The sequence below is a fragment of the Phacochoerus africanus genome, chromosome X (genome assembly GCF_016906955.1).
Source record: "Phacochoerus africanus isolate WHEZ1 chromosome X, ROS_Pafr_v1, whole genome shotgun sequence".
Classification (NCBI taxonomy): Eukaryota; Metazoa; Chordata; class Mammalia; order Artiodactyla; family Suidae; genus Phacochoerus; species Phacochoerus africanus.
Window position 1 is genome coordinate 34,900,997 of NC_062560.1, and position 22,790 is coordinate 34,923,786.

Genomic DNA, 22,790 nt, shown 5'->3' on the forward strand with positions numbered 1-22,790 from the left:
TTAATAGAGTAGAGTATGTCTCTAGGACCGAAGGTGCTTTCTCAGAACTCATTAGCCAAAGAAGAATGTGTTTCACTCACAGCGCTAGGGAATCCTGGCTGTATTCTGTGACAAATTCCAGTGATGTACATTATCGTCCTGTCACCTTGGGTGTCTACTGCAAAGTTCCTTAATCTTCATCTGGTCAGTTGCTGAAGAAAAAATGTGTTAGGTACTTTGGCTGAGAACTGGAGGCATTAGACCAGGCAGGACCATTGTGCTTAAAATATTGTTTTCGTTGTTGAGAAATTTTAAATGCCAATTCCAGAAACAAAATGAACTAAACTCAAAGAAAATTAAACCATGCTGCTCATGATGCAACTTGGGGCGTTTTGAGCCAGTGATCACGTGATTTAGCATTGTTTTAAGATTCCAAAAGGACTGATCCTGCCTTGCTACAGCTTTTCAAAACCACAGAAAAGCCTTTGTTTCCTTTTATAATTGTAGCAGACCGACCGAGACCTAAAATATGGAATGGGGGTATTTAAGCTAAAATTTTACACAGAAGCGATTCTCCTGCTCTCTTTTTTTTCTGCCTTCATGACTTGAATGGTTTGCTACAGTTTCCTTTTAATTATTTAAAAAAATCTCATGCTTTGCTTTATTAGTAGCAGATACCAGTTTGTGTTGTATACCCTAAAGGCCAGCAGTGCAGAGCAAACTGATGCAAAGGCCTGTAATTCATTTCACCTCTTAGGGTGCCATGTCCTGCATGGCCATGTGTAGAGTCCCTTAGCACCAACACAACTCATCTACACTGTCTAGTAACACAACTCCACTAGCCTTTTCTCCCTGCTGCCAGATCTGCCCCAAGGGCAGGTGAATTCTATATTCTAATTAGGTTGACACCTTCCCAGCATGCACCTCTAAATCCTCAAGTCAGTAAAGCTGGGACATATATAGATATTGTTGACCAGAAATCTGACCTGGAAGATGTGGCATTATATTGATCATAAGAACTTGAGTAAGCAATTCTTAGCAGTGTATTGCTGTAAGACAGAAAATAAGTGTTAATTGTCAATTGTTTTCTAAAGTTTTCTATTGCAACAATAACATTGGAATAGGGGGGAGGGGTGCCAGCTTACTGTGCTATTCATTGATCTGTACAATGAATAACTATCAAATACAGGTAGTTTAAATGGCTGCAGGGTAATTAAATTGAATAGCTTGCCCACTCAGCTTTCTTGAGAGATAGTACAGGGTTCTTATTTTGTCTTAAAATTATTCTTCCGGCTATTTATGTCAATTAAATCAGGTATTACATTTCCCTAATACTATCTCTTGCCTAATCCTAGATGACATTTGAACCATTTCTCATCTCCACAGACCTAAGTGACCCATTTTTACCTTTCAAGTGCAAATACTTTTATATGGTTTTATGGCTCTACCCTCCCACCCCTGTGAAGAGCTGCAAGGCAATGACAAACAATTAAACTGTCTCTGATCGTCCTGAAAACAGAATGCAGCCTTTGTGCAGTTCTCAGTAAATGCAGAGCTAGAAAGCCCAGACTGCTTGACCTTAGAGCACATTTGTGGCCTCGTGGCTCCAGCTAGATAGACAGTCCCCATTTCTAAAGCACAACAGTACCCCCTCCAGTCACCTTTTCAATCACTCAAGCATTGAACACTGCTATGTGGGCCAAATTCGGTTCTGCTTCAGTAGGTGTCAGCACCAAAGAGACAGTTGACCCCCTTCCCAAGACCCCTATATTCACACAGAGAATTTGGTTGTTTTCATGTTTAAGTAAAAGACCCGTGTGTACTTGCAAATCAGAGGCAGAGAAATTCACTAAATGGAGCCTTCCTTCCTGCATTTATACCTGGAAGTGATTCAGGCAAAGAGCACACACTCATCAGAATATGCCCTGGATTTTATAGTTTCAGTATTTACTGTCAGTCTAGAGGGATGGCTTAACTCAATCCCTATCAGATTAAAAGAACACATAGTTTTAACAATTACAAATCAAAGTAAGAGTGATTCGTTTAAAATGATCAAAAGAGATTGATAGGTGAAAGTATATAAAAATGGATTTATGGCCTCAAGTCCTCATGGTTGTAGCTCTTTAGGGATTTCTCTTCAGTTAGTAGCACTGAAGCCCTCTCTTGTGTACAAGCTAGACGCCATCACTGTCACTTCCCCTCTAGTTGACAAGTTCCCTTTAACCATAATGTCTGTACTTGTGACATTTCCAAGTGATTTCCCATTAAAGCCACCTGACATTTGTCAATTTTCTCTTAGACTTGACAATGGGTATCTTTAGAACTGTGTTGCCTTTGCTCTCAGCCTGGCTGGTGTTCTACTTATAATGCAAAGCAAGGTCCCTGGCTTCCTACAAAGCATGAGCATAAAGGAGGAGGAGATGATTTGAAGAAACCGAGAGGAGAGAAATGGTGTATCTTTCAGAGAAAGCAAAGCTTGGAGCCTGCCTCCCAAAAGCCTTGTGGCGGCAAATGCTGGTTCTGAGCTTCCTGGAGCAAATGCACAGCATATAATCAAATGTGATTTCTCCTAGCTACCTCAGAACTAATTAGGGAGTACCTCCGCACCCAAGACCTCTCCCTAATTAGAAGTATCTGACAAGGAGGTATTTGCATATCTTCAAGTCATGTTGTGCCAGGAGGACATTTGAGCTGATGAAAACTGACATTTATCATAAAATTTAAATGCATTGCATTGAAAACAGGAGTCATGAGAAACTCACAGCTGCGAGTTTGGGAACGTATCTTAATTGATGAGACACAGCGCCTTTGCCTCATGAAGCAAATCAGAGCATGAAGCAGGAGGAAGGTAAATACACAGAGGTCAGAATTTCACTGCGGATGCAGAGCTGCAGACAGTGAAGTGCAGGTCCCCTGACTGCCGTCCCCAGCTTTTCTCGTCTCTTGCCTCAGGATTTATGAAGCAGGATTTAGAGGGAAAGCTTCTCTTTCAGTCACTCTCACTGTCTCACTCTTTGCTCCGTTTTACCCTTGTTGTGCCCTTTCTGTTTATTAGAGAATCACCACCAAGTGCTTATAGTGATCATGAGATTTGGACAACAGAGGGGCCCAGGGAAAGTAGCCATTTTTGCAGTTGATTCTCAGGAATATATCATCATTTCACATGACTGTATTGGCCTTACAATAATGACAAAAAGATGCTGTTAAAATTATAGCAATAACTGCTGCGTACTACATGCTAAGCATTGTCCCATGTCCTTTACATGAATTAATTCATTTAATCCTTACAAAAGTCCTCTCAAGGTGTTCTTATTCTATTCATATTAGTGATTGGGAATTTGGACCTAAGAAGAATGTAATAAGTTGTCAAGATCACCCAGTTCAAAAATTGAATTCAGAATTTGAAATTAACCAACCTAACTCCAGAGTCTGAGCTCCAAACAGTGCACTTTTGTTGTTAGTTACTGTTTCTCAAATATGTACACACACACACACACACACACACACACAGAGAGAGAGAAATGTATCTTAAATCGATACCATTATATGTTTCTTTGGTGGTGTTGACTTTCAAGTGTCACTAGTCAATAAATAAAAGCAACTATAAATTGCTCTGGGATGAAGATGGGTACAGCCAGTACATTTAAATCAAACAGCACAGAGAACCTTCTCCTGCTGTTTTCTCTACCTTTATTGGTTATATTTAAACTAAGTGTTCCCATTTAGAGCTCCACTTGCATCTTTTTCTCTTACCCTCTCCTTTTCTGTTGTCAACTTTCTCATTCGATTCTAAGCATCTTGTACCTCACAGTAGCATCGAGAACAAATAAATGCATGAAAAATATACTTGCCTGCAGTGCTGATTAGAGGTGTACAGCCTGTCTGGACTGGGGAAGAGCAGTCAGCCGAGGAAGCACCTTCCATTTACTGAGTCCCCTGGGTCTTCAGATGCACATCCCAGCAATTGCCCCTCTTCCTCTGTTATATTTGTATGCACAAACTTACACATTTTCTCCAGATATCTCAAGCTAATTTGCATCATGGCTTTTCCAAACTGTCTCCTGCATTAAAGTTAACTGGAGCAAAGGGATTCTGTAAGAATCCTTCACATGCATGATAAAGTTCCTGTTTGGAGGAACATACTTAGATAAAGATGCCTGGCAAGAGGAAGAAGATTATCAAACCTTGGACAAATACATTAGTCCCTAATGACATACATGGCTCAAGCTTTTGGTATCTTTAAAAATATTCAATTTAAAATGTCAAAGATGAATGTCCAATTTCTTACTAATCTTTTTTGTTTGTTTTCTTTGTAGGGCCGTACCTGCAGCATATGGAAGTTCCCTGGGGGTCGAATCCAAGCTGCAGCTGCCGGCCTGCTCCATAGCAACACCAGATCCAAGCCCAGACTCTGACCTACATCATAGCTCATGGCAACACCAGATCCTTAACCCACTGAGCGAGGCCAGGGATTGAACCCATATCCTCATGGATACTAGTGTGGCTCATTACTGCTGAGCCACAACAGGAACTTCCTATTTCTTACTCATCTTAACTGTGGATATATGAATAAAAAACTTCACCTTTTCTTAAAAATATATACTTTTAAAATCAATTTTAAGTTCACAGAAAAATTGAGCAGAAGGTATAGAGATTTCCCACATTCCTAGATTTCCACAAATGCAGAGCCTCCCCATTGTCAAAATGCCCCAGAAGAGTGGTACATTTGTTACAACCGATGAACCTACATTGACACATCATCACCCAGACTCCATGGTTTATATTAGGGTTCACTCTTGGTGATGTGCATTCCGTAGGTGTGGACAGATGAATCCACTATCATGCATAGTAGTTTCACTGCCTTAAAGCCCGCAGTGCTCTATCCACTCAATATTTTCTCCCTCCTAAACCCTGGCAACCAGTGATCATTTTATTTGTGTCTGTAGTTGTACCCTTTTCAGAGTGTCTTATAGTTGGAATCATGCAATAGGCAGGCTCTTCAGAGTCTCAGTAGTATGCATCTAAGGCTCTTCCCTGTCTTTCTGGCTTCCATTGTAGGTATACAGACATACTCTGTTGTTTGTATACAGCATAGTTTATCCATTCACCTGCTGAAGGAATTTTGGTTGTTACCAAGTTTTGGTAATTATGAATAAAACTGTTATAACCAGCCATGTGCAAGTTTTTCTGTGGACAAGATTTTCACCTCCCTTGGGTAAATACTAAGTGCAATTGTTGCTTCATATGGTAAGAATGTTGAGTTTTATAAGCTGCCAAACTATCTTCCAAAGTGGCTGTACCTTTAACATTCCCTCCAGCAGTGAATGAGATCTACGGTTGCTTCATATCCTCCCAAGCATATGGTGTTGTCAGTATTAAGGATTTCGGCCATTCTTGTAGGTGTTCAGTGATATCTCGTTTTAATTTGCATTTCCCAGATGACAATGACACAGAACATCATATCGTATACTTATTTTCCATTTATGTATCTTCTTGTTAAGGTATCTCTTACAGTCTTTGGCTGAAGTTTTAGTTGTTTGGCTTGTTTTCTTATTATTGATATTTAAGAGTTCTTGGTCTATTTTGGATAACAGTCCTTTATTAGACTCGTTTTTACAAATATTTTCTCCCAGTCTGTGGCTTGTCTTTTCATTCTCTTGACAGTATCTCTCACAGAGCAGACTTTTTAAGTTTAATGAAGTCCAGCTTATCCATACTTTATTTTATGGATCATGCCTTTGATGTTATAACTAAAAAGTCATCGCCATGCTCAACGTCATCTAGATTTTCTCCTATGATATCTTCTAGGAGTTTTATAGTTTTGCATTTTACATTTAGGCCTATGATGTATTTAGAGTTAATTTTGTGAAGCATTTAAGCTCTTTTTTTTTTTTTTTTTTTGCATGTGGATGTCTGATCATTCCAGGAGTATTTGTTGAAAAGACTGTTTTTGTTCCCTTTGGTCCTTTGTCAAAGATCAGTTGATTATATCTGTGTTGGACTTTTTCTGGGCTCTTGATTCTGTTCCGTTGATCAATTTGTCTCTTCTTCTGCAAATACAACACTGTCTTGATTACTGTAGCTGTATAGTAAGTCTTGAGGTCAGATAGTGTCAGTCCATAGACTCTGTTCTTCTCTTTCAATATTGTGTTGGATATTTTTGGTCTTTTATTTATACATGTCTACTTTAGAATCCATTTGCATACATCCACAAAATAACTTGCTGTGATCTTGATTGGGATTGCATTGAATCTATACATCAGGTTGGGAAGAACTGACATCTTGTGTCTTCTTATGCATTAACATGGAATATTTTTCCTTTTATTTAGTTCTTTGATTTAATTTTTCAGTTTTATGGTTTTCTGCATATAGAACTAGTACATTATTATGTTAGATTTATACCTAAGTATTTCATTTTGGGGTGGTAATATTTTTAATTTCAAATCCTGCTTCTTAATTGCTAGTATATAGGAAAATAGTTGGCTTTGTTATATTAACCTTCTATCCTGCAACCTTACTAAAATTGCTTCTGGGCTCCAGGATTTTTTTTTTTTTTTTGTCAATTCTTTGATAGTTTCAACATAGACAATAATGTTATCTGCAAGCAAAGACAGTATTATTTCATATATATACATATATATATATACACATATATATATTTTATGTCCATGCCTTCATTTAATGCAGTATGACTTCCAGTGCAGTACTGAGAAGCAGAGATGAGAGAGGACATCCTTGATTTGTTTGTGATCTTAGTGGGAAAGCTTTAAGTTTCTCACCATAAGGATGATGTTAGCCGTAAGTGTTTTGTAAATATCCTTTATTAAGTTAAGGAACTTCTCATCCATTCCTGGTTTGTCGAGTGTTTTTATCATGAATGGGTGTTGAATTTTGTCACATGCATTTTCTGCATTTATTGATTGTGATTTTTCTTCTTTAACCTGTTGATGTGATGGATTATATTAATGGATTTTCTCATGGCAAACCAGCCTTGCTTTTCTGGGATAAACCCCACTTAATTGTGGTATATAATTCTATCTGTGTATTCTTCGTTTTCTTAAAATTTTGTTGAGGATTTTCACATTGATGTTCATAGGAGATATTGGTCTATAGCTTTTATTCTTGTAATCTATTAGTCTGTTTTTGGCATTAGAGAAATGCTTCACTATAGAATAATTTAGGAAACATTCCTTCTGCTTCTGTCTTCTGAAATAGATTATAGAAAATTGGTATAATTTCTTCCTTAAATGTTTGACAGAATTCACCAATGAACCCATGTGGGTCTAGCACCTTCTATTATAAAAGGTTATTAAACATTGATTAAATTTCTTTAATTAATAAAGGTATTCAGATTGTCTTTTTATTTTTGTGTGAGTTCTGGCAGATTGTGGCTTTCAAGGAATTGGTCTGTTTCATCCAGGTGATCAAATTTTTGGGCAAAAAGTTGTTTATAATATTCCTATATTATCCTTTTAATGTCCATGAGATCAATAGTGATGATTTCTCTTTCATTTCTAATATTAGTAATTTGTGTTCGCTCGCTCTCCCTCTCGCACTTTGTCTCCTTCTCCCTTTCCCTCTCCCTTTTTAAGTTAGCCTGGCTGCAGGCTTATCCATTTTATTAGTCCTTTCGAGGAGCTAGCTTTAGTTTTCATTGATTATCTCTATTGATCTCATGTTTTCAGTGTCATTGGTTTCTGCTGTAATTTTTCTAACTTATTTTCTTCTGTTTAAATTATATTTAATTTGCTCTTCTTTTTCAAATTGCCTAAGGTGGAAACTTAGATTACTGATTTTTCACTTCTTCCTTTCTAATATATGCTTTCGATGCTATAAATTTCTCCCTAAGTACTATTTTCACTGCATCTCACAAATTCAGACAAGTTGGGTTTTCTTTTTACTTCAGAATATGTTCTCATTACTCTTGAGATTTCTTCGAGTCATGTGTTATTTACAAGTATTTAATCTCCATGTATTTGGGATTTTCCAGCTGTCTTTCTTTTATTGATTCTAGTTTAATTTTATTGTGATTTGAGAGCAAGCATTGTATGATTTTTTTTTAAATTTGTTATGGTGTGTTTTATGGTTCAGAATGTGGGCTAGTTTAGTGAGTACTTCCTGTGAGTTTAAGAAGGTGAATTCTGCTGTTGTTTGATGAAGCAGTCTAGAGATGTTCATTATGTCCAGTTGATTAATGGTGTTTGTCTACTTCAACTATGTCCTTACTGTTTTTCTGCCTGTTGGATATGTCCATTTCTGATGGAGGGGTGTTGAAGTCCCCAATTATGATCACATATTCATCTGTCCTTGCAGTTTTGATGTATGTTAGGGCATACACATTAAGGGTTGTTATGTCTGCATGGAGAATTGACCCTTAATCACTACTGGTGCCCCTCTTTTTCCCTGATAATTTACTTTGGTCTGAAGTCTGTTCTTTCCAAAATTAATGTAGCCCTTCCCAGTTTGTTTTGATTAGTATCTGCATGGTATATCTTTCTCCACTTCTTTTCTTTCCAGCTTTATTATGATATAATTTAAAATGAAAACACAAAAATTGTGTATATATAAGATCTATGGAGTAACATCAACAAGATGATGAAATAGGAGATGCTCCATTCATATTCTCCCATAACAACAGTAATTTAGCAGCTGTCCATGGACAAAAGTGTCTTTTGGAGAGCTTTGGGATCCAGGTAATTTTTTGTGAAAACTTTATGGAGCCCAACACCAAGGAGGACCATTTTGAGAAGTCAGGCTCACACCCAGGTGGAAAGCTTACTGACTGTGGCCCCTGTCACAAACTTGGAAACAGTCCAGTGCCCCCTTTGGACTTGGTTGTAGCCTTGTTTGGCCTTGGTCCTGCCTCCAGCACAATCTGCTAAGGGACCCAGAAGGAGTCATGCCTACCTATTCCTCAGTTAACAGGCCCACAGACCTTGCTACTGGCTGTGGACTCTGAAGTAGCCATGACCCAGTCCTTGGCCCCCTCAACAACAGTACGTGAGTAGTCCTGCCCACAGGGATACATTCGGAAGGCATGCCCTTCTGTGCTCAGAGAGGAAGGCCCACTGACATCAGTCTGATTGCAGAGCCTGCAGTAGCTCTATGGCTTGGCTCCAACCCCTCCCAGTCATGGTCTGGGAGTAGCCCTGCCCACCTGGAAACTTGATGGGAGACATGCCTGCTAGTGCCCCCGGAGGTAGGCTCACTGATTCCAGTACAGCTGTAGAGCCTGAAGTAGCCCTGTGACTCAACTCCAGCCCTTCTCAGCTGTGGGCTGGAAGAAGCCCCGCCCTCCCAGGGTACAAATGCCAGCCCTACTCACCAATTTACATTCCCACCAACAGTGTAGGAGGGTTCCCGTTTCTCTACACCCTTTCCAGTATTAATTACTTGTAGACTTCTTAATGATGGCCATGCTGACTGCTGTGAGGTGGTACTTCATTGTCATTTTGATTTGCATTTCTCTAATTAGCGATGATATATCTTTTCATGTGCCTCTTGGCCATTTGTACTTCTTCTTTGGAGAAATGTCTATTTAGGTACTGCACCCAGCCCCCACCCACCCCAGTGAATGAGCATCTCAGGCTGGGGAGTGCAAGGAGGTGGTACTGACCATCTCTATTCAGATCTCTTTCTATTTTGCCTTCTGCAAACCAGTTGCGTCATCTCCTCTGAGGCCCTGATGCTCCCACTGTGTCCCGGCCCATCTCCCTGCCAGTGAGGGGACTTTCCAGGATAAAGGAACCTTTCCTCTTTCACAGCTCCCTTCCAGGGGTGCAGGTCACATCCTTTTCTCTCTTTTTTTTTTCTTTACCCTCTTTTTTCTTCTTTTCCTTTTGTCCTACCCAGTTACATGGAGATTTGCTTGCCCTTATGGAAGTCTGAGGTCTTCTCCCAGCTTTCAGTAGATGTTCTATGAGAATCATTCCACATGTAGATTATTTTGATATATTTGTCAGATGAGGTGAGTCCATGTCCTACCACTCTGCCGTCTTGATCGCTCCTGCCTTATTTGTTATTGTTTCCTGTTTTTGCCTTCTACCCTTTTTCTGCCTTTGGTGATTTTAATTGAGCATTTTATGTGACTTCAGTTTTTCTCCCTTGTTAGCATGTCAGTTATACTTCTTTTACTTTTTTTAGTGGATTCCCTAGAGTTTGAATTACACATTTACAATTAATTCACACCCATTTTCAAATAATGCTCTACCACTTCATGGGTGATGCAAATAGCTTATAAAAATGCAGTAATCCTAATTCCTCCATCCCATCCCTAGTATCATTGCTGTCAATTCATTTCAGTTATATACAAGCATATATACTCAAACACATTGTTGCTCTAATTATTTTGAACAAATTATTATCTGTTAGTTCAATTAAGAATTAAAAAATCAAATTTATTATTTTACTTTCATTGATTCCTTCTCTGATGTTTTTTCCTTTATATAGATCTGAGTTTCTGACCTTTGTTATTCTTATTTTCCTTCTCTCTAAAAGACTTCTTTAACCTTTTTTGCAAGACAGGCCTAAAGGCAATAAATGCCCTCAATTTTTGTCATTTGAGAAAGTCTTTATTTCTCCTTCAATTTGGAAGGATATTTTCTCAGGGTACAACATCCTAGGCTGATCACTTTATAAACACTACTCTTTCCTTGCTTGCATGGTTTCTGAGGTGAAATCAGATATAACTCATATTTTCATTCCTCTGTAGTTAGTGTTTTTTCCCCTCTGGCTTCTTGGAGGATTTTCCCTGTATTTTTTATTTTCCGTAATTAGACATACATGTAAAGTAATTTTGATGTTAGCAGAAAATGTCATCCAGCAAAGCCCTTCGTGATGACTATAGCTTGTCTTTTTGCCACCATCTGCTGTGTGGTCTCTCTCTACTTCCATTAAAAAACGAATTGTGTTTCCTCTACTAAAAATGCATGCCTATGCCTTTTGTTACACTGCTAGCCAGGCACTTTCAATACTCTTGCACTATTCAATAAGTATTTACTGAATAATTTTATATCCTAGATGAAAGATAAATCTTACTCTTTATTTTCCACTCTGGGGCTTAAAGTGACAGTGGATTTTTATACCAAGATACTCTCCTCCAAGGTACTTCATCTGGGCTGAAAGTACTCAATAAATATTTTCTTAATGAATAAATATACCAAAATCTATTCTTATCACAGAAAACATTCTAATTTTTCCTAAATTCATGCAACCCATACCCTCTTTACATGCATTCATAATTCAAAGAGACTCTATTTTACATAAAGAGGGAATTCTAAATGAACTCAGAAAATAACAAATACAAATGAGAATGGAATGCTACCAAGCTTTTCTTTGAATTGAGATGTCTGAAGAGGAAGCCGTGAACTCACTCGTGCTAGATAAAGCCCAGATAAAGGAATAAAGTCTCTAAAGCATATAGGGTTTGATTGTCCCATGCAGAATGAAAACTGCACATTCTCTCTTCCTATACTTTTCCTGCCGTTTGCAGCTTGGTGATTTCTAACACAGATTCCTCTTTACAGAGGTTCTATAGAGAGAACTAAGCACTTGTAATAGTTTATATAGCCCAGCAGACATGATTAACGTGTGGACACGATTTCCTTTGTTAATGGTCTTACAAAGAGTCCCAATGGCTCCCCCACACTGGCACTCCATCTTCCTAATAAACAAAGATCATCAGCCTAACATGTCTCACATGACAAGGACAAGGAATTGTGGAACATGCTAGGCTTTCTACTAACCAGCATTTCAGACAAAAAATAAAATTGTAATAGAAAATGTTTTACTTTCCTATTCAATAGGTGTATGTTATATTTGTAGTAAGACCATAAGGCCCTTTGGAAAGATAAAGCCACAATAAACAATGCTTGAAACTGAAACCACTTCCAAGACAGTATTGTTGTTAAGGTGTAGTTGTATCTCTTGGGGAAAGGTACAATCTTTAAGTAATAATTTAATTTTTTTAATTGTATTAAAGGAAATTGATGTAGAGTAGATCAAAGCTGAGGTTGCCTAAGAAAGAGAGGTGCAGCCTCATCTGCCATTCAAACTATCAGACCCTCCAGCTCACCTGTGATATATGTGTCTTTCCTCAAATTCAACATCCCCCCAAGCAAAAACTATAAATAAAAAGTTGTCAATATAGCTATTTCAGTAGCATGACAGTAGAATTTGATCTTTTCTATTTGAAGTGTGTGCACTTTCAAATACGTGAGCTATTTGAGGAAAGGCATTTTAAACTAGAGCAGCTTAAAACACCCTTGCCTTATGAAAGCCATTAGAGCTGAATTACACAGGCTTTCAATCATTTGATGACTTTGAGTTCTGTTTGAGGAAATGGCCGATGTCAAAAGAAGGATGACAGGGATGGTTTTTATATCTTGTTTTAGGAGAAAAAATGTGGTTGATATGAATCTGCAAGAAGACTGCCTCTGACAAAGTGAAAATTACATCAAATTGGGGTAAATAGCCTACATATACAGTGACAAAGGAAAAATAAATGGAAAATTATAGCCTGGGCACTTAACTGTATCCAAAAGAAACCACCAGTCTTTTTGGAAAGAGCTATTTAGTCAAATAGTTCCTAAGGCTATGATTTTCTTCTTGCTTTGTTTGGTACCTTTATCTAAGATCCTCTGGAAAATAAACTCAAGAGAATTTTAGAGAACTTCCCTAGGTATTCTAAAGAGAAGAACTTCCTTCTCTAAGTTCTCTGTAAACCTAGTAGAATAAAGCATAACTCTTCATACTCTGAATGATGTTTGATTTGAATCTTCTGTTTTTATTAAAATTCTGTGTGATATTTGCCATCACTATGTAGGTCTGGTACTGTGAGGTTCACACTTTAGAAATGGTATATTTACTTCCAGATGCATTATCTACAGTTCAGGAATTAGTACCTCAGTGAAAGTAGTACCTCAGTAAGCTAAGTTTTCTCTAGATGTGAGTAACAAAGGGCATCAACTGAAACATAATTCCATCAATCAAGCTTTTTAAAAAACCACTTGTGAAAATACCGAATGCATATTGTTAATTTCTGCTGGGTTAAATTGGTGTCTCTGATCACTTCTGCCCCATCTCCCACAGATGCACCAGATGTACACATGGAGCAATTCCCTCTGAAAGAGATTTAGAAACTAGCTGAATAAATCCTACCCGTTGGACAAATGAGAAAATACCCACACTGAAATGGATAGGAGAGGCCGAGATAAACTCAGCATAAACCTATCCCCTGCACATGCCCTATAATCTGGAGGGAGCCCTCAACTCCCATCTTCTCCCTGAGAATCAAGGGGTTTGGACCCCATATCCAGCACACCAACTTTTAAGTCTCCTGTCTGAAGGATGGGCCCTTAAAACATCTAGCTCCGAAAGCTAACTGGGCTTGTGTCCTTGAGACCAGAAGAGTATTGCAAACAAAGAAGCAGTCCTTAATGGTCAAGAGAACACTTGCCATGGTTATCTCTCCAGGGCACAGTGCAAGGGGAACAGGAAAAAGAGACTGTCTCCTAGTCTTTCCATGAAAGGGATAAAAGCTGCTGCCTGAAGGCCAGGCTTCTAATTTAACATGCATCTAAGGGCTAGCTATAATTTTCCTGGGAGACCAGGAGAGCCAGTGGACACTTACCCTGCCTTCTCCCTCCAGCCCATTTCAAGTTACCAATATCTCCCTGATGGGAGCTTGTATACAGGTCTGTACCCCACCTTTTGTGCCTGCTGCCCAAGGGATGAATCCCTGTATCACCTGGCTCTGATAGCCAACCTGGCTTGCAATTAAAAGTCCCATAGGACTGTAACAAATAAGCAGTTCTTAATGGGTGCAAGAGAATCCCCCCCTATGGCTATAAACTTAGGTAGAACACAGAAGGAATAGGCACAAATGCCCATCTCCCAGTCTCTCCCTGCAAGGAGAGACTTACATACTCATAAACTTTCTCAGCCACTGCCTGAGGGTCTAGCTTCTGATCAGCCTGAATCTGGGTGCTGATTATGATCCCCTCCTTTGAGGCACTGACAGGTCTTGTCACACTATCACCTACAAGGAGCTGCTAAGAAGAAATCACATGGCTTGTATAACCACAGAGGTTTGAGAAATAACGAGGTGCCCAGGCTGGGTTGATTGACTGGGTTTATCTCCTATGTAAGACCATGCTGTCAAGACTTTTATCTAATGCAGAGAAACGAACACACAGAATGAAAATGAAGGGATGGAAAAGATATTTCATGCAAATAGAAATCGAAAGAATACAGGAGTAGCTATACTTATATTAAACAATATAGACTTTAACCCTCAGAGTGTAACAAGACACAAAGAAGGTCATTATCCTATGATGAATGGAACAATTAGTGAAGAGGATATAACATTTAGAAATATTTATGCACCAAACATAGAAGCAAATATATTCAGTAAGTATTAACAGATTTGAAGAGATAGATAGCAATACAATAATAGCAGGAGGATTCAGTATCCCACTTTCAACAATGGATAGATCATCTGAAAAAAATAACAAGATAAATCTACAGAAGCAGATCTTTTTTTAATGGAGATACAGTTGATATACAATATGATATGTTACAGGTTATAATAACATAGTAATTCATAATTTTAAAGATTATATTCCATTTATAAATACTGTAAAATATTGACTATATTACCTGTGTTGTACAATATATCTTTATAGCTTATTTGTTTTATACATGATAGTTTGTACCTCTTAATCTCCTATCCCCGTATTGTCCCTCCCTTTTTCCCCCTCCCCACTGGTAACCACTAATACTCAGTATCTGTGAGTCTGTTTCTTTTTTGTTATATTCACTAATTTGTTCTATATTTTACATGCCACATATTAGTGATATCATACAATATTCATCCTTTTCTGTCTGATTTATTTCTCTTAATATAGTGCTCTCCTAGTCCATCGACTTTGCTGCAGATGGCAAAACTTCTTTCTTTTTTATGGCAAATAGTCCATTTTATATATATATATATATATATATATATATATATATATATATATATACACACACACACACACAAACATACAACATCTTCTTTATCCATTCATCTGTTGATGGACACTTAGGTTGCTTCCATATATTGGCAATTGTAAATAATGCTGCTGTGAACGTTGATGTACATGATCTTTCGTTTTTTTAAATTTTTATTGACGTATAATAGATTTACACTGTTGTGATAATTTCTTCTGTACAAGAAAGTGATACAGTTATTCATACACAACACATCCATTCTCTTTCAGATAATTTTCCCACATAGATTATCACAGAATATTGAGTAGAGTTCTCTGTGCTATACAGCAGGTCCCTGTTGGCCAATCATTCCATATACTTCACTGTGCATATGCCAGTCCCAAACCCCCGGTCTATCCCTCCCTTCCCCCGCCTGTCCCCCTAGGTAACCATAAATTTTTCAAAGTCTGTGAGTCTCTTTCTGTTCTGCAAATAAGTTCATTTGTATCCTTTTTTTAAGATTCTACATAGAAGTGATATCATATCATGTTTGTCTTTCACTAACTTTATTTACTAAGTGTGATAATCTCTAGGCCCATCTATTTTGCTGCAAGTGGCATTGTTTCATGCTTTTTTATGGCTGAGTATTAGCCCACTGTATTTATCCGTTCCTCTATTGCTGGATATTTAGGTTGCTTCCATGCATTGGCTATTGCAAATAGTGCTGCAATAAACATTGGGGTGCATGTATCTTTGAATCCTGGTTTTCCCTGGATAGATGCCCAGGAGTGGGATTGCTGGATCAGATGGTAGTTCTATGTTTAGTTTTTTAAGGAACCTCCATACTGTTTTCCACAGTGGTTGCACTAGTTTGCATTCCCACCAACAGTGTATGAGGGTTCCTTTTTATCCGCACCCTCTCCAGCATTTATTGTTTGTAGACTTTTGATGATAGCCGTTTTGGCTGGTGTAAATCTAATTAGGTCCCATTAGTTTTTTGTTTTTGTTTTTTTGCTTTTATTCTTTGTTTTAAGGAGACGAATGAAGGAAAATATTGCTACAGCTTATATCAAAGATATTATGCTACATTTTCTTCTAGGAGTTTTATGGTTTCCAGTCTTACATTTAGTTCCTTTTTGAGTTTTTGTATATGGTGTAAGAAAAAGTTTTAATTTCATCCTATTACATGTAACTGTCTAGTTTTCCCAGCATCACTTATTGATGAGACTCTCTTTTATCCATTGTATAGTCTTGCCTCCTTTGTCATAGATTAATTGACCATAAGTGTGGGTTTATTTATGGGCTATTTTGTTCCATCAATATATATGTCTGTTTTTGTGCTAGTGCCATACTGTTTTGATGACTGTAGGTTTGTAGTGTAGTTTAAAGTCAGGGAGTGTGATTTTTTTCTAGCTCTGTTCTTTCTCAAGATTGTTTTGGCTGTTCAGTCCCTTTTGTGTTTCCACACAATTTTTAAAAAATTATTTTTCTAGTTCTGTGAACAATACTGTTGGGAATTTGATAGGGATTGCATTGAATCTATAGATTGCCTTGGGTAGTATGGTCAGTTCAGTTTAACCATATTAATTCTTCTAATCCACGAGCACAGTGTATCTTTTCATTTGTTTGTAGAGTCTTCAGATACTTTCATCAGTTCTTATAATTTTTCCTGAATATACGTCTTTTACTTTCTTAGATAGTTTTATTGCTAGGTATTTTATTTTATTTTATTTTATTTTATTTTATTTTATTTTATTTTATTTTATTTTATTTTGCTTTTCAGGGCCACACCTGCTGCATATGGAAGTTCCCAGGCTAGGGGTCCAGTTGGAGTTACAGCTGCCTGCCTATGCCACAGCCATGCAACACAGAATCCAAGCCATGTCTGTGACCTACACCACAGCTCATGGCAATGCAAGATCCTTAACCCATTGAGCAAGGCCAGGGATCAAACCCACAACTTCATGGTTCCTAGTTGGATTCATTTCTGCTATGCCATGATGGGAACTCCTATTCCTAGGTATTTTATTCTTTTTGATGTGATGGTGAATGGTATTATTTCCTTAATTTCTCTTTCTGATAGTTCATCATTAATGTATAGATATGCAACATATTTCTGTGTATTAATATTGTAGACTACCACTGTATCCAACTCCTTGATGAGCTGCAGCAGTTTTTTGGTGATGTCTTTAGGATTTTCTATGCATAGTATCATGTTATCTGTAAACAGTGATCATTTTCCTTTTATTTGGATTCCTTTTATTTCTTTTTACACTCTGCTGTGACTAGAACTTCCAATACTATGTTGAATAAAAGTGGCAGGGGTGAGCATCTGTCTTCTTCTTGATCTTAGAAGAAATGCTTTCAGCTTTACACCATTGACTATGATGTTAGCCATGGGTTTGTCATATATGGCCTTCATTATGTTGAGGTATGTTGCCTCCATGCCCACTTTCTGGAGAGTTTTTTTTTTTTATCTTTATAATGATTTTTATTATTGCTATTATACTGGTTTACAGTGTTCTATCAGTTTTCTACTGTACAGCAAAGTGACTCAGTCAAACATACATGTATACATTCTTTTTTCTCATGGAGAACAGACTTTTGGAGAGTTTTTATCATAAATGGATGTTGGATTTTGTCAAAAGCATTTTCCACATCTTTTGAGCTGATCATATGATTTTTATTACTCAGTTTGTGAATGCGGTGTATCACATTGATTGATTTGCAGCTGTTGAAAAATCCTTACACTGGGATAAATCCCACTTGTTCATGATGTATAACCCTTTTAATTTATTGCTGGACTCAGTTTGCAAATATTTTGTTAAGGATTATTGCATCAGTGTTCATCAGTGTTATTGGCCTCTAATTGTCTTTTTTGTGAGATATTTGTTTTTGGTATCGGAGTGATGTTAGTCTCATAAAGTAAGTTTGGAAGCATTTCTTCTTCTGCAGTTTTGTTTGTTTGTTTGTTTGTTTTTTTGAATAGCTTGAGAAAGATAGGTGTTGACTCCTGTCCAAATGTTTGATCAAATTCACTTGTGAAGCCATTTGATCCTGGACTTTTTTTTTGTTGGGAGTTTTTATATTACAGATTCATTGTCATTATTGGTAATTGCATTATTAGTATTTCTATTTTTTCCTTGTCCCATCTTGGAAGATTGTACATTTCTAGAGATTTGTCCATTTCTTCTAGGTTGTCCAATTTATTGGCATATAGTTATTTTTAGTAATCTCTCATGATCTTTTGTATTTCTGTGGTATCAGTTGTGACTTCTTTTTCACTTCTGACTTTATTAATTTGGGCTCTCTTTTTTTCTTGATGAGTCTGCCTGAAGGTTTATCAATTTTAATTTTTCAAAGAACCAATTCCTAATTTTCTATTTTTGTTTTAGTATCTATTTCATTTATTTCTGCTCTGCTCTTTATAATTCTTTTCCCTTCTACTAACTCTTAGTTCTATTTTTTCTTTTTTGTGGTTTCTTTAGGTGTAAAGTTAGATTGCTTATTTGACGTTTTTCTTATTTCTTGATGTCAGTTTGTATCACTATATACTTCCCTCTTAGAACTGTTTTTGTTACATCGTATAGATTTTGAATCACTGTATTTTTGTTTTGATTTGTCTCCAGGTATTTTTTTTATTTACTCTTTGACTTCTTCAATGACCCATTGGTTATTTATTAGTGTATTGTTTAGCATCAAGGGGTTTGTGGTTTTTGCAGTTTTTTTCTTGAGGTTGATTTCTAGTATCATAACATCATGGTTGCGAAAGATGTTTGATAATGATTTCAATTTTCTTAAACTTACCTAAGCTTGTCTTTTGGCTTAGCATGTCATCTATCCTGGAGAATTGTTCCATGTACACTTGAAAAGAATGTGTATTCTGCTGCTTTTAGATAGAATGTTCTATGTACATATCTATTAAATCCATCTGGTCTAATGTGTCATTTAAAGGCAATATTTCCTTATTGATTTCCTGTCCAGATGTTCTGTCCATTGATATTACTGGAGTGATAACTCCTCTATTGTTAGTATGTTACTCTTGATTTCTAACTTTATGTCCAATAATATCTGATTTATGTATTTAGGTGCTCCTATGTTGGGTGCATATTTATTTATAATTGTTATATCTTCTTTTTAGATTTATCACTTCATCATTATATAGTAACCTTCTTTGTCTCTTGTAACAGCCTTTGTTTTACTGTCTATTTTTTTCAGGCATAAGTATTGCTACCTTGACTTTCTTATGATTTCCATTTACATTGAATACCTTCTTCTATTCCCTCAATTTCAGTCTGTGTATGTCTTTAGATCTGAAGTAAGTCGCTTGTAGGCAGTATATATACGGATCTTGTTTCTGTATCCATTCAGCCCCTCTGTGTCTTTTGTTTGGATCATTTAGTCTATTTGTATTTACAGAAATTACTAATATATATGCTCTTACTGTTGTTCTGTTAATTGTTTTAGGGTTGTTTTAGTAGGCATTTTTTATTCTTTTTCCTCTTGTGATTTGATTAATATCTCTCTTATTATGTTTGATTTCCTTTTTCTTTTGCATGTGTATCTAGTATAGGTTTTTAGTTTGTGGTTCCCCTGAAGTTTTTATATGGTGGTATATTTATCTATACAGTTGTTTTAAGTTGATGATCTTTTAATTTCAAATGCATTTTAACACTGTATTTGTACTCTTCTCCCCTCAAAATTACTGGTTTTGACATTATATTTTACAGCTAATTGTTTTGTGAATCACTTAGCTACTCATTATGGATATAGAAGATTTTACTACTTTTGTCTTTTCACCTTCCCACCAGTTTTTTGTGTAGATGGTTTCTTACCTTTATTGTATATTTTCCTTTACCTATGATTTTGTTTTGTTTTGTTTTCATTTCATAATTTTCTTGTTTCTAGCAGAGGCCTTTTTCTTTTTGGCTAAGAGTTCCTTTAACATTTCTTATAAATTTAGTTTGGTGATCCTCAACTCTTTGAGCCTTTGCTTGTCTGAAAAGCATTTGATCTCCCCATCAAATCTGCATGAGAGCATTGCTAGGTAGAGTATTCTTGGTTGTAGGTTTCCCTTCCATCACTTTAAATATATTGTGCCGCTCCCTTCTGGCCTGCAGAGTTTCCGCTGAAAAGTATGCTTATAGCCTTATGGGGATTCCTGTGGATGTTATTTTTTGCTTTTTCCTTTTTGCTTTTAATATTTTCCCTTTTCCTTTATTTTTATTGTTTTAACTACAGTCTGTCTTGGTGTGTTCCACTTTGGGTTAGTCCTTATGGGACTCTGTGCTTCCTGGACCTGGATGTCTGTTTCTTTTCCCAGGCTAAGGAAATTTTCACCTATTATGACTTCAAATGTGTTATCATCCCCTTTCTCTTTCTCTCCTCCTTCTGGGATCCCTATAATGCCAATGTAGTTACACTTGCTGTTATCTCAGAGGTGTCTTAAACTGTTTTCATTTCTTTTCATTTTTTTTTTTCTGTTCAGTATCAGTGATTTCCACTGTCTTCTAGCTCACTAATCCATTCCTCTGTATCATTTGGTGTACTTTTGATTCCTCCTAGTGTATTTTTCATTTAATATACTGTATTCCTCATCTCTGTTTGGTTGTTCTTTATATTTTCTCTATGTTAGAAGTTTCAAACTTCTTACTCTTTGCATCCATTCTTCTCCTGAGTTTTTATTATCTTTACCATCACTATCTAGAACTCTGTGGATAGATTGACTGTTTCCATTTCACTTGATTCTTCTGGGTTTTTTACTGTTATTACTATTTTGGTCTGGAACATGTGCCTCTATTTCCTTATTTTGCCCAAGTTGCTGTTTTTATGTATCTTTTTGAGTGGCCTTTTGTAGGTCATATCCTATGCATCCCAGAAGCACCTGAGCCACATGCTCTAGAGGTGCCCCCTATAAGTCATGCATGGGTCCTTCTATTGTGGCAGGGTGACTTATGTAGGTGATCTAGTAGGCTTGGTTGGCTCCAAGTTCTGTTGGTTGTCAGTTCCTGACTTATGCAGAGGCTGTCTGCCCCTGTTTGGTGGGATGAGACCATGATGTGACTGAGTATAGACTCCAGGGGCCCTTGGGACTTATGCTGTCTCACTGGTGGGCAAAGTCATGGTCCAGAAGACTCCAGTACTTTTGCCTGCAAGGTGCTGGCCTTAGTGCTAGCTTATTAGCAGGGAGAGCTTAGTCTAGGAGTCTAGCTTCAGGATCTTGGGGTCCCAGATCTAGTATTAGATTCCTGGGTTTATGGGTTCCTGACACAGGTGTGGGGTTTGGAGTATCCTAACTCTTGTGATGGCTTGCTCCTGGGCAGGGCAGGGGCCCAGATGGTCTCAGGGCAGGGTTTGGTCTGCTGAAGGGCCAACTGGTTCCACAGGCTATGAGACTGTAGTTTTCTTGAGTCTGATGACCAGCCCTTGGTGGGTAAGCCTGGTTCAAAACCTAGAGCAGGCTACCTGGAGGGCAGGGTCAGGATCCAGTGGATTCTGGAACTGGTGCCTGCCTATTGGAGGCAGGCCCAGTGGAGCTGGGCCCTGAGTCCTCTGGTGGACAGGGCCTTGTCTAGAGGTGGCTGTTGGCTCAAGGGGTCTTAAGGTGGCCTTTCTGCTGATGGGTGGGCTGTGTCTCCACCATTTAGTTGCTTTACCTGAAGTATCCCAGCACTGGCATCTATAGGTTTCTGGGTGGGGCCAGGTTCTTTTCTAATGAGCTAGAGGAAGTATTCCACAATTGCATCTGCCAGCATATGGTAGAAGGAGATCCCAATAATGGCTGCTTCTAGTGTCTGTGTCCCCAGGTTGAGGTGCAGGAAACTCTCCAAGAGCAGCAGGTAGGTCTGACCCAGGCTCCACTACATTTACTGCCTCTGCTCTGGGTCCTGGAGTATGTGAGATTTTTCTTTGTGCTCTTTGAGACTGAAATTTCTATTTTCCTAAGCCCTCTGATACTCCTGAAAGTCAGCCCTTCTGGCCTTCAGCTCTGGGGACTTGTCTTCCTGGGGAAGGATCCCCAGGCTGGGAGGCCTTCTATGGGGCTCAAACCTCTTGTTCCCTTGGAAGAACTTCTGCAGTGTAATTATTCTCCAGTATGTGAGTCTCTTACTCTGGATTATGGGACTTCACTGTATTGTAAGTCTGCCAATCCTGTCTGTTTTATTGTGGTTCATTTTTTGTCTTAGTTATAGAAGATCTTTTTAGGAGTTCCCATCGTGGCACAGTGGTTAACAAATCTGACTAGGAACCATGAGGTTGCGGGTTCAGTCCCTGGCCTTTCTCAGTGGGTTAAGGATCCAGTGTTGCTGTGAGCTATGGTGTAGGTCGCAGACGTGGCTCAGATCCCCCATTGCTGTGGCTCTGGCCAGGGCCGGCAGCTACAGTTCCGATTAGACCCCTAGCCTGGGAACCTTCATATGCCATGGGAGTGGCCCTAGAAAAGCAGAGGCACAAAAAAAAAAAAAAGGAGAAGATCTTTTTAGATAGGTTCTAGTCTTTTAAATCAATGGTTGTTCTGCACATAGTTGTGATTTTGGTCTGCCTGTTAGAAGAAGCAAGCTCAGGGTCTTTCTCCTACACAATCTTGTTTTACACTCACAAGAAATAGATCTTAATGAAATGGAGATAAGTGACTTTCCTGATGAAGAGTTCAAAATAGTGGTCATAAAGGTGCACACCTAGGTCAGGAGAGAAATACATGAGAAAGCAAGAATTCCAACAAAGAGATAGAAAATATTTTTAAAGTACCAAATAGAAATCATAGAGCTGAAGAATGCAGTAAATGAACAGAAAAATTCAATAGAAGGATTTAATAGCAGACAAGATCAAGTAGATGAAAG